We start from the raw sequence: 16847 nt of genomic DNA, 5'->3' as shown, positions 1-16847 counted from the left end.
AACTATCCAAGCTACACTAACACTCCCTCTTAGCGAGGAAGCTATTCTGCATGACAAACAACTTAACTCTGAAGAGGATGAATTTTTCCTTCCCCAATGCCTTAGTCAATGTTTTCTATGTATTCCTCTATAGGTATGTACTCTAATTTACCATTCCTTTGTTGTATACAATCCTTGATGAAGTGATATTTAATGTCTATATATTTAGACCCATCATAGTATATTAGATTCTCAAACAACTTGATGAAACTCTGATTATCACAATAGCCTTAATCCTCAGACCAAAAGAGGCTACTGGAAACTTTCAAAGCCATATAGCTTCACATGTCACCATGGTAGGTGCTACGAATTATGCTTCTACTAAACTTAGAGCCACAAACTTTTACTTTGTACTAAACCAAGAGACAACTTATGATACAATACTAAAACAACACCCTGAAGTGCTCCTCTTGTCTATTGTATTACTTGCCCAATTTGCATCAATGTAGTCTATAAACTTGATTCCTTCACCTTGAACATATATGATCCCATACTCAATTGCACCATGCAAGTAACACAACATATGCTCTGTCACAAGGATAACTTTAAGAAACCCCTCTTTGGAGAGATGTATAAAATTGTAGTGAATTCAACATTATTTTAGGGGCAAAAGTATTGATGATTTGTTTTTTCCAAATGGGAAAAAAATTAATTTTATTGGCTATTTTTTTCTGTCATATGAAAATTTTGTAAATCATGACCAAAAGTACAAATACCTAAAAACCATAATTTTATATCATCCAAATACAATAACCTTTTTTAATAATCGTTAGATGATCCTAAATCAATGATATAAATCCTATTTTGGGCTAAAATGTAAAAGAACAATAAGTTCCTGAAATAATGACACTTGTCCACGATAAAATCTATTTTGGGCAAAAGATGAGAAGGATAAAAAGTTCCTTAAAAAGTCTCTAGAATAGATACACTTGTCAAGTCTATGTACTTTATGTAATGTTCCCACTTTAGCAATTAAATTAATTTCTTATAAAGTCATTAAATAAATTAAAATTAAAAGGTGGCTTTATATTTAATTAATTTAATTATTAATTACAAGGGAGTAGCTTCTAGGGTATGTATTAATTATTGGAAGGACGGAAGCCTCTCGATTTAATTAATTATTGCCAAGGAGGAGTTTTTAGAGAACACATTAATTATTAGAAGGAGGAAGCTTCTAGCTCTTGCAATTAATTAATGTTTTAGTTCCTTCCAGAAGGATGAAGAAAAGGATAAATAGGGGTGAAAGTCTCATTGTTGATCATCGGATTATTGTATCGGATGATTATGACTTGCATAAGAGCTTGGATGTGTGAATCACACTCTTTTTTGGCAATAGGGGACGTTCATTCTCTGTTGTAACATTCTAGACATCATTCCCTTAGGGTTTGGCCTTTGGAATACATCTCTTTGTACTTGATTGCATCATTTTTAGAATTAATATAATTTTAGCCTTTTGGGCATTTCTGGATGTCCATTACAATGGTATCAGAGCTATAAGTCCTGCCATCCTGTGGAGATCATATTGATAGCCGGATAAAAATGTATATTAGTCCAGATCAAGATGTGATGTTTAGACAGTTATTGGGTACATTGGAAAAGGGGCAACGTATGCAACAGAAGCAGAATAGGATGCTACAAGAGCAAAATAGGTGAATGGATATGATGTTGCAGCTTATGGCTAGACAAATGGGCATCAACATTGATGATTTGTATGTTGCTCCAGAGCAGAAGGTAGTTGATTCCTCAAGTGGGATCGAGACACGTATAGAGCCAGCCAGTTACGATGTTGGTGATATGGGTGTTTCAGTGAAATCAGTAGAAACATGTGCGCAAAGTCAGGAGACCACATATGAAGCTTTGTCAGGAGATTGTGCTACAGTAATAGTGGAATTAGGCAAACATGAGGATACTACCATATCAGCAGCCACTTTTGTGTCAGTTGAACCATCCAATGAGGAGTTTAATGGTATAAATGCAGTGGTTGATGTATTTTCTAATGAAGCCACACATGTTGATGATTATGAGTTTTCACCATCTACAAAGATTCAGTTTTGTGTTGTAGCAGTTGGGAAGAAGAGATTTCATAGATCTTATATGGAGTTACCTTTTGGTGACATTCTGACTTCTTTACCATCACCACAAGTATTGGGTGCTAGGTTGCACGACATGTGGTTGGTCCTGATGATGCTAATTTGTAGCTGGTTTAATGTCCACAAGGATGTCGCATACTACTTCAATTGGGATCTAGGTGGAGGTTGGAGTTTATTGTATTACCAGAATGCTTGAGGACAAGCAATTTCAAGGAGGGCGGATTGTAATGTTCCCACTTTAGCAATTAAATTAATTTCTTATAAAGTCATTAAATAAATTAAAATTAAAAGGTGGCTTTATATTTAATTAATTTAGCTATTTACAAGGGAGTAGCTTCTAGGGTATGTATTAATTATTGGAAGGACGGAAGCCTCTCGTGATTTAATTAATTATTGTCAGGGAGGAATTTCTAGAGAACGCATTAATTATTGGAAGGAGGAAGCTTCTAGCTCTTGCAATTAATTAATGTTCTAGTTCCTTCCAGAAGGATGAAGAAAAGGATAAATAGGGGTGAAAGTCTCATTGTTGATCATCGGATTATTGTATCGGATGATTATGACTTGCATAAGAGCTTGGATGTGTGAATCACACTCTTTTTTGGCAATAGGGGACGTTCATTCTCTATTGTAACATTCTAGACACCATTCCCTTAGGGTTTGGCCTTTGGAATACATCTCTTTTTACTTGATTGCAGCATTTTTAGAGTTAATATAATTTTAGCCTTTTGGGCATTCCTAGGTGTCCATTACAGTGGTATCAGAGCTATAAGTCCTGCCATCTTGTGGAGATCATATTGATAGCCGGATAAAAATGTATATTAGTCCAGATCAAGATGTGATGTTCAGACAGTTATTGGGTACATTGGAGAAGGGGCAACGTATGCAACAAGAGCAGAATAGGATGCTACAGGAGCAGAATAGGCGAATGGTATGATGTTGCAGCTTATGGCTAGACAGATGGGCATCAACATTGATGATTTGTATGTTGCGCCAGAGCAGAAGGTAGTTGATTCCTCAAGTGGGATTGAGACACGTATAGAGCCAGCCAGTTATGATGTTGGTGATATGGGTGTTTCAGTGAAATCAGTAGAAACATGTGCGCAAAGTCAGGAGACCACATATGAAGCTTTGTCAGGAGATTGTGCTACAGTAATAGTGGGATTAGGCGAACATGAGGATACTACCATATCAGCAACCACTTTTGTGTCAGTCGAACCATCCAATGAGGAGTTTAATGGTATAAATGCAGTGGTTGATGTATTTTCTAATGAAGCCACACATGTTGATGATTATGAGTTTTCACCATCTACAAAGATTCAGTTTTGTGTTGTAGTAGTTGGGAAGAAGAGATTTCATAGATCTTATATGGAGTTACCTTTTGGTGACATTCTGACTTCTTCACCATCACCACAAGTATTGGGTGCTAGGTTGCACGACATGTGGTTGGTCTTGATGATGCTAATTTGTAGTTGGTTTAATGTCCACAAGGATGTCGCATACTACTTCCATTGGGATCCAGGTGGAGGTTGGAGTTCATTGTATTGCCAGATTGCTTGAGGACAAGCAATTTCAAGGAGGGCGAATTGTAATGTTCCCACTTTAGCAATTAAATTAATTTCTTATAAAGTCATTAAATTAAAGGTGACTTTGTATTTAATTAATTTAGCTATTTACAAGGGAGTAGCTTCTAGGGTGTGTATTAATTATTGGAAGGACGGAAGACTCTCGTGATTTAATTAATTATTGCCAAGGAGGAATTTCTAGAGAACGCATTAATTATTGGAAGGAGGAAGCTTCTAGCTCTTGGAATTAATTAATGTTTTAGTTCCTTCCAGAAGGATGAAGAAAAGGATAAATAGGGGTGAAAGTCTCATTGTTGATCATCGGATTATTGTATCGGATGATTATGACTTGCATAAGAGCTTGGATGTGTGAATCACACTCTTTTTTGGCAATAGGGGACGTTCATTCTCTATTGTAACATTCTAGACGTCATTCCCTTAGGGTTTCGCCTTTGGAATACATATCTTTGTACTTGATTGCAGCATTTTTAGAATTACTATAATTTTATCCTTTTGGGCATTCCTAGGTGTCCATTATAGTGGTATCAGAGCTATAAGTCCTGCCATCCTGTGGAGATCATATAGATAGCCGGATAAAGGGAAAAGTGTTTGAAAAAATGTATATTAGTCCAGATCAAGATGTGATGTTCAGACAGTTATTGGGAGAAGGGGAAACATATGCAACAGGAGCAAAATAGGATGCTACAGGAGCAGAATAGGCGAATGGATATGATGTTACAACTTATGGCTAGAAACATGGGCATCAACATTGATGATTTGTATGTTGCTCCAGAGCAGAAGGTAGTTGATTCCTTGGCATGGTATGGATGGCCTCGCTAGTAGAGTTCACACTTAACCTAGCAAAATTGGAGATGAAGTTTTAGCATGAGGGAAGAACTGTGGTACTTAGAGGACTTTCAAATGGGAGTTGCAGAGTAGTTTCCTTGAGGAGAATGCAAAAACATTTTTGGCATAGTAACATAGAGTGGGCAGCAGAATGCTTCACTGTGCCAACTTCACAAGAGCCACAGGTGAAGAGTCATCCACCAGAGATTCAAGAGATACTTGACAGGCACACTAAGGTATTTGGCAAGATTCCGCACGGGGTTCCTCCTAACAGAGGGATAGAACATGTTATTGAGCTTGAAGAGTGAGCCAAACCAGTCATGATTACTCCCTATCGTCATCCTAAGAAACATAAGGATGAGATAGAGAAGGCAATTAAGGAGTTGTTGGAAATAGGACATATCAGGCCTAGTAAGAGTCGCTTTGCTTCAGCAGTAGTGTTGGTAAAGAAGAAGGATGGGATAATGCGCATGTGCATTGATTATAGGGCATTAAACATGAAGACCATTAAGAACAGTAAAGTCTAAGTGGAGGATAAGAAGAAATTAAATTAATTTCTTATAAAGTCATTAAATTAAAGGTAACTTTGTATTTAATTAATTTAGCTATTTACAAGGGAGTAGCTTCTAGGGTATGTATTAATTATTGGAAGGACGGAAGCCTCTCGTGATTTCATTAATTATTGCCAGGGAGGAATTTCTAGAGAACGCATTAATTATTGGAAGGAGGAAGCTTCTAGCTCTTGCAATTAATTAATGTTTTAGTTCCTTCCAGAAGGATGAAGAAAAGGATAAATAGGGGTGAAAGTCTCATTGTTGATCATCATATTATTGTATCGGATGATTATGACTTGCATAAGAGCTTGGATGTGTGAATCACACTCTTTTTTGGCAATAGGGGACGTTCATTCTCTGTTGTAACATTCTAGACGTCATTCCCTTAGGGTTTCGCCTTTGGAATACATCTCTTTGTACTTGATTGCAGCATTTTTAGAATTAATATAATTTTATCCTTTTGGGCATTCCTGGGTGTCCATTACAGTCGTATCAGAGCTATAAGTCCTGCCATCCTGTAGAGATCATATAGATAGCCGAATAAAGGGAAAAGTGTTTGAAAAAATGTATATTAGTCCAGATCAAGATGTGATGTTTAGACAGTTATTGGGTACATTGGAGAAGGGGCAACGTATGCAACAGGAGCAGAATAGGTGAATGGATATGATGTTGCAACTTATGGCTAGAAATATGGGCATCAACATTGACGATTTGTATGTTGCTCCAGAGTAGAAGGCAGTTGATTCCTCAGGTGGGATTGAGACACGTATAGAGCCAACCAGCTATGATGTTGGTGATGTGGGCATTTCATCAAAATCGGTAGAGACATGCATGCAAAGTCAAGAGACCACATATGAAGCCTTGTCAGGGGATGATGATGTAGCAATAGTGGAATTAGGAGAATGCAAGGGAACTGTCATATCAACAACCTCTTCTATGTCAGTTGAACCATCCAATGAGGAGTTTGGCAGTAAGCATGCGGTTGTAGATTTGTGCTCTAATGATAGTACACTTGTTATTGCTAATGAGGTGAGCAATATAGTGACAGAGTCATATTATACTATCGATCAACAAAGTGTTAATGTTCACTCTTGGGATAGTACTATGTTCAACATGGATACAACATTGTCTTATGACAATCTGATGTTTGAGGCTGATCATTTGCCTGAGTGGAGTTGGGCTCAGTTTTCACCATCTACAAAGATTCAGTTTTGTGTTGCAGCAGTTGGGAGGAAGAGGTTTCATAGATCTTCTATGGAGTTGCCTTCTGGTGACATTCAGACTTATACTTCATTAGCACAAGTTTTGGGAGCTAACTTGCAGGACATGTGGTTGGTTTTAATGATGCGGGTTTGCAGTTTGTTTAGTATGGATATCACATATTACTTCAATTGGGATCCAGGTGGAGGTTGGAGTTCATTATGTTACTTAATTGCTTGAGGACAAGCAATTTCAAGGAGGGCGGATTTGTAATGATCCCATCTTTTGGCCTTTACGTTCTCCAAAGTCTAAGTGGAGGATAAGAAGAAATTAAATTAATTTCTTATAAAGTCATTAAATTAAAGGTGACTTTGTATTTAATTAATTTAGCTATTTACAAGGGAGTAGCTTCTAGGGTATGTATTAATTATTGGAAGGACGGAAGCCTCTCGATTTAATTAATTATTGCCAAGGAGGAGTTTCTAGAGAACGCATTAATTATTGGAAGGAGGAAGCTTCTAGCTCTTGCAATTAATTAATGTTTTAGTTCCTTCCAGAAGGATAAAGAAAAGGATAAATAGGGGTGAAAGTCTCATTGTTGATCATCGGATTATTGTATCGGATGATTATGACTTGCATAAGAGCTTGGATGTGTGAATCAGACTCTTTTTTGGCAATAGGGGACGTTCATTCTCTGTTGTAACATTCTAGACGTCATTCCCTTAGGGTTTGGCCTTTGAAATACTTCTGTTTGTACTTGATTGCAGCATTTTTAGAATTAATATAATTTTAGCCTTTTGGGCATTCTTGGGTGTCCATTACACTTTACATATAATATTACTTAAATTTTTACCATAAATTGGCGAATGTGACCATTGAATAAGACATACCTCAGAAATTGCAGGCAAAAATAATTAATTTACCATGTGGAAAGATTAGATTACATTGGTGAAGTCATCACAAAAATAAAATAATTATGTATCATTATCCGTGATTGGCCTAAGCATGGGACCCAATTTTCATAAAGTGTGGGCAACATGGCCACCCTAAAAGTACAATTTTTTTTGCCCAATTTTCATAAGTGTGGGCGACATGGCCACCTTGAAAGTACAATTTTTTTTGCCAAATTTAAGGTCCTCAAAGAATGAAATTTGTCATTTGGTGAATATTTTTCACTAAAGTTATCCCTACTTAGTCATTGCCCAATGCACTCTCTTTGGCTTAACCATGAACTGACTAAGACAATTTACTACAAATGCTATATCTAGCCTGGTGTTGACCAAATACATGTGTGAACCAATCAATTGCATATATAAGGTGGGATCGACATCCTTCTCCCTGGATGTATCTACCTTCCTCCAAATTGTGATCATAGGTATAGACATGGCTTTGCAATCCTCCATCTTGAATCTCTTCAAGATTTTGACATAATATTTCCCTTTCTCAAGGAAAATATCTCCATCTATCTTCCACACCTCCATGTGTAGAAAGTAGTGCATAATTCCCAAGTCCTTCATCTCAAACTCTTAGGTGAGGTCCCTCTTGCAATCCTCAATAAGCCATAGTGAACCTCTAAGAAATAGGTCATCCACATATATAACAAGATTGTGAATCTTATCCCCAACTACCAAGTAGTAGAGGTTAGCATCTACCTCACTCTTCACAAAGCTCATTTTCTGCAAGTATGTATCAGTGTGTTCATACCATGCTCTAGGAGCCTACTTGAGTTCATACAAGTCTCTTCAATTTGGACATGTAGTTCTCTTTGTTGTTTGCTACAAAGCCTTATGGTTGTTCTATGTATACCTCCTCCTCCAATTCACCATTAAGGAATGATGTCTTGACATCCATTTAATGGATCTTCCATCCCATCTATGTTGCAAATGATATCACATCTTGTATAGAAGCATACCTGGTGACTAGATAAAATATCTCCTAATAGTCTATTCCCTCCTTCTGAGAGAACCCCTTTTCCATGAGCCTTGCCTTCTATTTCTCGATGCTACCATTTGCATCATGCTTTATCTTATAGATCTAGTATGATCCAACTATTTCCCTATTTATTGGTACAAGCACTACCTCCCACACATCACTCTACATTATTGAGGTATATTTCTCAACCATAGCATCTTGCCATACCTAATACAATGCATGCTCTTGATAGCTGGAAGGTTCCCAACCTACCAATTGACTAATTAATGCCACATATTCATTGAACTTGGTTGGTTGACTCTATTGTCTCATACTCATCTTAGGATCTCCCACAAACTCTGAAGTATCCCTTTGTGTATCTTGAACCTCATAGTTTCTACTACTAATTGTAGAGGATGAAATATCAACCTCTATGCCTTCTTGATGAATTTCTTGTTGCTCCATATTCTATGAATATTCACCACCTGAACCTATGCTTTTAATAGTAACACTACTTGATCTTTTTTTCCCTTGACTTCACCTTGAAGCTTCTGTTGGTTTCTCACTATGATCATCTGCTAATAAATCTTTGGACCTTCTAAATGCCTTGTCCTCCATAAACTTGACATCATGTATGACTATGATTCTTCTATCCCTTGGAATAAAAATCCTATATATGCATTTGAGGTTTCATTGTACTCGTCAAAGTACCCCCTCTCTGTAGTCTAATCTAACTTGGTACATGTATCACTTAGAATATGACAATATATCAAATTTCCAAGTACCCTAAAATAACCAACATCTAGCTTCTTCCCTGTAAAAGCTTCCTCTAGTGTCATCTTTCCTAGTACCTTTTGTAGTGAGGCATGTCCTTGTCATGTAGCATAGCCCTTGTTGCCTCTGATATTGAATGATTCTTCCTCTAAACAACTCCACTCTCCTACGGATTGTAAGGAACAATCCACTCTCTCTTGATTCCTTTGTAATATATATAAGTCTTAAGAGTTGTTTGTGACCTACTAAGGTCTATTTTATACAACTTGACTTCATTCATAAGATCTTCTCTCCACAATTGTTTGGTCCATAATGGTGGGTTATCTAGAACTTGAGCTTGAGTATCTTTGATGCCTACATGTTCTAGTTATATCCCTATCTATTTCCTTTTGTATTTTTCACTTAAATAATACGTGCTACTTAGCTCATGGTTGGGCATTGTTTCATTACAATAAATAACATAAATGTTGGTGTGCATCTAAAAGAGACTATTTTGTTTGTTGTACATCCATTTTAACATGGATTATATATTTTTCATATTTAGGGGAAGCTAATTAGAATATTCTAGATTTAGAAGTTGATATATGATATTAATGTTATTTTGTGGTTCACCATTTGAACATATTAGGTGAAATTAAATTTTAAAAAATATTTTAATTGAATGAATTCTTTTCTTCTTAAAACTTTTACCATCATATCTTTAATATGATTAGTATATATTTGACAAAAAACACAACATATATTTCCTTAAGATTCTTCATGTGATTTTATAGGTAGGTGTTGGAGTACAAGAATCATTGGGGATGTTGAATTAGTTATTCAAATCAATTTTATATTCTCAATTCAACTTTTTCAAAAATATCAGTGAATATTTTAACTTGGAGAATAATGAAATCAAATAGAACATCAAATGCAAAAGAGAATGATCACAATAAAATCATGACACACACACAACTCCATTCACACAACATGGCCATATTGTGCACACATTTATAGCTACACAACAATATAATCAAGTTGTATTATAAAAAATATGCACAAATCAAAAAACATGATGAAACCCTTTAACAAAGATATTCTTTGCTTAAAACCTTGAGATGCTCCCTTCTATCTTAGAAAAGACAATTCGAAGAATGAACTCCTTTACTCTTTTATGTAAATAACTTCATCTAGTTTTTCTCTTTTTATTGCATATTGCATTATCAAAAATGGAAAATCTTGCATGTATATACTCATCATGAAACTATGTTACCCCACGTTGTTACAGGATTTTTTCCATTTTACTCAATGCAAAGCTATAATAAAAAAATTGCTTTAAAAACTACCAGCCCAATTGAAGAAAACTATCAACTATAATCGATATTCAATTCTAAAACCAATTGAGTCTTTAAACAAATTGTATTGTGATCATTTTCCTAAAGGAGCAAACAAAACAAGATTACCTAATCATTGTTCAAAAAGGAAAATCAAAGACATTTATCTCCTATTCCAAATAACTACCACAATCTTAGTAATATCTTTGTTTTCATCTTGAATGAATCCACCACTAATATCACTCTCACTATTTCTAGCTCAAGGATAGACTCCAAAAATGATAGGTTCATGTTTAGCCATAACAACGTTAACAAGAGTTGAGGAATTGCACAATTGTTTTATAAAAGAAAATAATTCATTCAAAACCCTAATGAATTTGTAATCCCAAATCAAGAGTAGGATGACTTTTTGTGGGATTTATATCCCACATCAAAAATATACAAATGACAAAGCTTGCCCTTTGACCAAGAACCAATATAAATACCTTTGAAATCATTGAGCATTATAATGAATGTCAAATAAAACAATTTTGATCACCTTTGAAAAATTTCAATAATGAAGCATATTTTATATGTTGAGATGTTGATCAATACAAGGATCATTCATAATGTTACCATGCCCATGATCAATAGGTGCCAATTCTCAAATGTTATTATCATGTCATTGATCATAACCAAATGTAATACCTATTTCTGTCGTCCTTAATATGAGAATTGCAACTTCTCATATTTACACTTTGATTTGATAGATTCATACCTTATATGCAATAGGTTATTAGTGACTATTGTGTTCTAAGATAAAATCAGAATTTAATGGCTTCTCAATGAAAGTTGATAAGATATTTAGTAAGCATTCAAGATAGGAATAGATAAGTCATTAACAACTATGCAAATAAGATATATAGATTATCAAATAGCAAGGATTCAAATAAAGAAATCAAGTGCCATGTAAACTATATAAGTGAGGAGGAATTGTTGACCAAATACCAATCAAGGGAACCTCTTAAACAAATATATCAATACAACTCTCTATGCATATTAATAAAAAAACTTATTCTTCTTACGATTTTGATCAAGGACAGTTTGTTATGGAATTACTATCAATGAGCTATCATATAACCATGTAAGGTTATCATTTTTATACCTCAAAAATTATTGTACATTCTTTATACCAAGCAACATACCATGTTGTTGTGTCAATATCATATACCATAATAGAATGTTGAGACCAACTTATCTTGTCATATACAAGTATGTACTAAAACCAATTCATGTCAAGTGTTGAAGGTGTATGCCCAAACAAATCAATTTTTTCAAAGTATGTCAAAGCATATTAAAGGCAAGTGTGACCAAACCACACCATTAATGTGTGATCATACCATACCATATAACCATACTAACTAACCATGCCATACCAACTAAAAATGTGTATAAATACCAAGTAATACCATAGCAACTAAAATCTTGAATTGAACTACATGTAATCAAGAGCCTTTTTGGGTTTTTGACATCAAGGCCAATAATTGAGGACTAACTAAGGGCAACAATAGGAGCATTTGGGTATAGGATGAGTTTATACCTAGCACATATATTGCTCATGTTTTTAATAATTTTTAATTTACATATTTATTTTGGAACTTTCTATCATCAAACAATTTATTACAAAAAGTTCATTCCATTTTACAGTTATAAATACACTATATTTTCAAACTAAGCTTCGTATAGATACATTTTTCATCATAATTATCAACTCAAATCCTTGATCATGGATAAGTTATAAAATCCTTAAACATCATCCACAATCATCTCAAATCAAACCATAGCTACATAGCCTACCTATTTTTTTAATCAATTTTATGAATGATAATTAAAATCTCTCTCTTAATCTTTCCATTAAATAAGGTACTTTTTTCATCATCAAATGTAAAATTTATCTGATTTTCACACTTATAAATACATCTAATTACACACCTTTGTAGAAAGATATTGATAAACTTCTATAATTTTAGGATGCAATTACTTGTTTTTATCTTTTGAATTCATTTGCTAGAGAAATATATATCCATCTCTAAGAGATAATTCTTCTTAATTGTGAAATAGAATTATAAGGCTTGGAATTAGATAGATTATATGATTCAAGGATTTGGTAATCATTGCTTCTTGCTTCCTCATATTTACAATTATTTATTTCATATGGATGTGACTTAAATTTCAAATCAATAAACCCGTCAATTTTTTTTTTAGCATAACACACGATATTTATCTTCAAAGTAAAGAACATTAGCAAATTAGATTCACAACTATTACTCGATACATATCTTTCATCACTTTGACACTTTCCATAAAAAAGTTTGTTCTTTAGTTTGCCTCATATGGAGGGAGCTAGGATTTAGCCTAGGGTTTCATTCATACTTTCTTAAGGATTCACTCATATATTTAAATATTATATTATTTCGTGCATCAATAGATAAATTCACATATTTTTGAGAAAATTATTTTCACTCAATCTTCATTTTATGTTTGCAAATGATTTAGGGGCTTGTCAAATTGAATTACTAATCTCAACATGGTATCAAGCAAATTTGCTAAGTTCTAGTTCAAACCTTTAAGGGATACAATCTTGAGAGAATTTTATGTGTACTTGAGGGTAAAAAAGAGGTTGTTATCACATTTGTAATGTCCCAAAAACCTACAAATTAGTTCTATCATTTTGTCAAAATCCATGCAAGCTAGGCTTTGGATGATTTTTCTAAGAGCACACGTTTCAGGCAAGGTCCACCGCATGAATTTGACCTCACCATCATTCTTAGAGCGGTCAACCCCTCCCCCCAAAACACCTATCTAAATGTGATTTTTTGTCACTAGAAAAGTTTTAGCAATTTCTTTTACCTAGGTAATTTATGAATGGACACTACATATCCACTTACACGTCATCCCTCAAGAATCAATAGGTTGTATATTCCTACAAACCACTTTACTCCTTGATCCCAAAAAATGAAACATGCAAATTCATCAAAACATCAATAATTGGCAAACCAACATATCAAAGAGGATAGCTATACATATATCGAGAAAAGCCCACTATACAAGTAATGTTAAATTAGAAAATAGATCAAGGCATACCAAATTTATCTCTATAATTCATATAGTGGATGCGGATATATCCTCTACTACAGTGTCAAGGAAATATATAGTGATTTGTACATCCTATAAATAAATATACTGCAATACATCTCTCACTACTAGTCTCCATAGATCCCCCATGTCCTTTAAACTCAGCCATGTGAATACAAACATTCAAGAAGAAGAAGAAGAAGAAGAAAGAGAGAATCAACAAATCAAATCATGTTCTTGTTTCATACCAACTTGTACCAAGTGGTGTTATTTAAGATCTCCTTCACCATTCCCAAATTGAAATGATATCAATGGCTCTCATTCAAATAAAATGAAGCATAGTAGGAATAGATACATAAATCTTTTATATTAAAGGCATATCAAATAGCCCAACCATTCCCACAACAAGGAGAATATGCCAAAGACAAATCATTTCCTATATATTTCCAAATGAATCCCTAGAACAAGATCCATTGCTCAAGACCGAAAACAACTATATTTAATACTAATATACATCTTGACATCTTCTTAACAAATTTTCAAAACAACTATATTTAATACTAATATACATCTTGACATCTTCTTAACATTTTTTCAGAATAACTATATTTAATACTAATATACATGAGAATATAGGCAAGAGCCTGCAACACAATGGTAACTTGTGAGTCTCCCATTGGAGAGATCTTGAGTTCAAAACTACTCAAGCTTAACACACAATAATAATTAATCTTCACAAATAATAGTAAATAAATGATAAGGCATCGGCCAATTACCTATCTATACACACACACGCGAGAATATAAGATTCAAGACAAAGAAGCAACAGTAAAAGACTCAAGGGAAAAGCAGTTTTTGAAGGAGGAATTGTGACGTGTGGGACCTTATTAATTTTAACTGAATGTCATAGAAGCAACTCAAATGAGAATTCAACAGAGCGTTCTCTAGCGAGTACTCTCTTCTATGAATCCAACAATTGTTAAGCAAAAACGTTCTTGTTGTCTACTATGCAACCCCTCTAATGCGCATTCAACTTATCCTCTTTTAACAATTACTTTATTCTATGAATCAAACAATTGTTAATCAAGAACATTTGTTAACAAACAAAATCTAGACAACTAGACAACTATATCTTAGACACATATAGAACATTTGTAATCTAATATGATAGACACATTTGTATTCAGGCAACTATATCTGAGACATTTGTAATCGAACAAAATCTAGGAGCTGCATCTCAACCCCACCATTCTAACTCTAATTGGTTACCTGGAACTCTTCTATCTTAAAGCCTCAATGTAAGATGCCAAGAAATATATGATCATCTATAGGAATACTACCATCCTTCCTTACGCCCCCTGCTATTCACATATATTCTTGAGAGAAACTTGGTTTTGATGATTACAATCTTTCACCATGTTTTTTAAAAGGCATACCATGTTGTGTTTAAACTAATGAAGAAAGTAGAGCGACCGGGCATAGGTCTATGTGACCTGAATTTATCTTATGTCATGCTCCAGATGCAATTTACACTGTCTCTTTGGAGACCTAATGGAACATTTGAACAATGAACACTGGTGGATGCGTTGAAAGTTATTGAATGATGTGTTTAGGGAGAATAGTAACTCTACTAGTCTTTCCTCCATTTCATATTTACCATTGTGTTATTATCATGCAGATAATGAGAATTAGATAGTCATACAGTTCAAATCATGTTTATAGAAATGAGTTTTTTTTGTTTTATGTTTATTAGCTAACACTGTAATTAAGGAAATAATTAAGGAAAAATATAAGTTATGGTGTTCTACCCAAAGTATGTTCAGCTTTAAAATGTTTGAATAACATCATCATCCTCGGTAAGTCTCTTTCTTTGCAGTCACAGTTAGTCTGATAACTGCATATTCACGTGTGATAGAATCTAACAAATAAACTCACGTTTTATCATATATTTGTGAATCATGCAGGGGGGCACTCGGTAAAAGACTGAGAATACTCTCAGTCTTCACATAAACCCAAATAGACAAACATTTATGAGCTTCTACAAACAGGTAGTAAAATATATATTCAATAAACCTTTACTGCAGACTCGCAGAGTAACCATCCATTGTGTCCAGGATACAAGAAAATACACAGCAACCTTATATTTACACATAAGAAAATTATACGGCTTTGTCAGCTCTTTATCAAAATTTCCCTCTCTATATCTAAGTTACTTAAATTCCTTCTTTGCGTAGGAAACACTCCCCTATTCGATCTCTATTTCTCTACGTTTGGTAATCAGGTTACAGTAGTCATTCAAAGACTAACTAAAGCTATGTCTAGACATTAAAAATATAGTAAGGCAAGGGGTTCTATAAGAGGGCTTGGGCTCTATTTTTTGTGGAGGGGGTGACCCATGGCAATTTTTTAAGAGGGGCTAAAAGTTTGTTTGGAATCTTTTCCAATAAAATAGGAGCCTCGCCCTCTCAATTTAAGGGGGTGGAAATGGGGTGGGGCTGGAAATAGCCTCCCCAGCTTAGGAAGGTTTTTGCGATTTGTCAACAAGCTCTTCAACTTCCCATAAAAATGAAATAATTTCTTTATTTTTAAAATTTATGAGACAACTAGATTCTTTTATTTTAGGAGCTAATTTTTTTAAAAAGAGGATTCAATATAAAATTCATGAGACCACTTCCTTATAAAACTTCCAAAAAATCTCAGCAGTTGCTAGTCAACTTCCAGATTTTGTGAGGTCTCCATTTGAAAATTTGAACCTCTTGGTACAAAGCTTATTTACACGAAATGAAACTTCAACAAATTAAAACACCGAGGATCTTAACCTAAACATAAAATTTTGTTTTTTGTGATGCAGGACTGAATTTTTCCAGGATGCTATTATATCAAACATAATAGTTTCCTATAGATGGTCGAACTGTCCTTTGATTTGAAGAACCAAGCCTTGATGTTCCTTTCCACCAAATTAGATATTTTTGTGAATCGTCATTTCTCCTTCTCTTTACTAGCCTCTTGCTGGAATAGGGACTCCCCTCCTTTGTCGATCGGTTCTCTTTCACTTTTCCCAGCTCCTTGAAGACTTAGTAGTCCTCCACTGAAAATCACCATTGCTCCTTGCATAACTCTTACCAGCTTCTATAACACTTGCATTTAAATCATTTTAAAATAGAAATAAAGTTTAGGCAATAAAAAATTTCGATACGCACTTTCTCCTTCTTTGCATAATGCCACTTAGGCATGCTATTGATTTCATATTTTGTGAGGCAGCCTTTGCTTTTTAGCTCAGAGTGATGGTGTTCACAAGACAAACCATTTTTAACATTGTCCTTCAAATCATAAACGAACATGTTGCTTTTCTCTCCCCTCAATCATCCTTGTTCCCTCGGGAAAGTGATGATCTTCTACTCCTTTTTATTGTTGATGGGACTCCGTAGACACTCCTTTAGACAT

This window comes from Cupressus sempervirens, chromosome 8 (genome assembly GCF_028749045.1).
Source record: "Cupressus sempervirens isolate cs-2001-9-10 chromosome 8, ASM2874904v1, whole genome shotgun sequence".
In the NCBI taxonomy this organism is placed as follows: Eukaryota; Viridiplantae; Streptophyta; class Pinopsida; order Cupressales; family Cupressaceae; genus Cupressus; species Cupressus sempervirens.
This window is presented reverse-complemented; position numbering follows the sequence as displayed.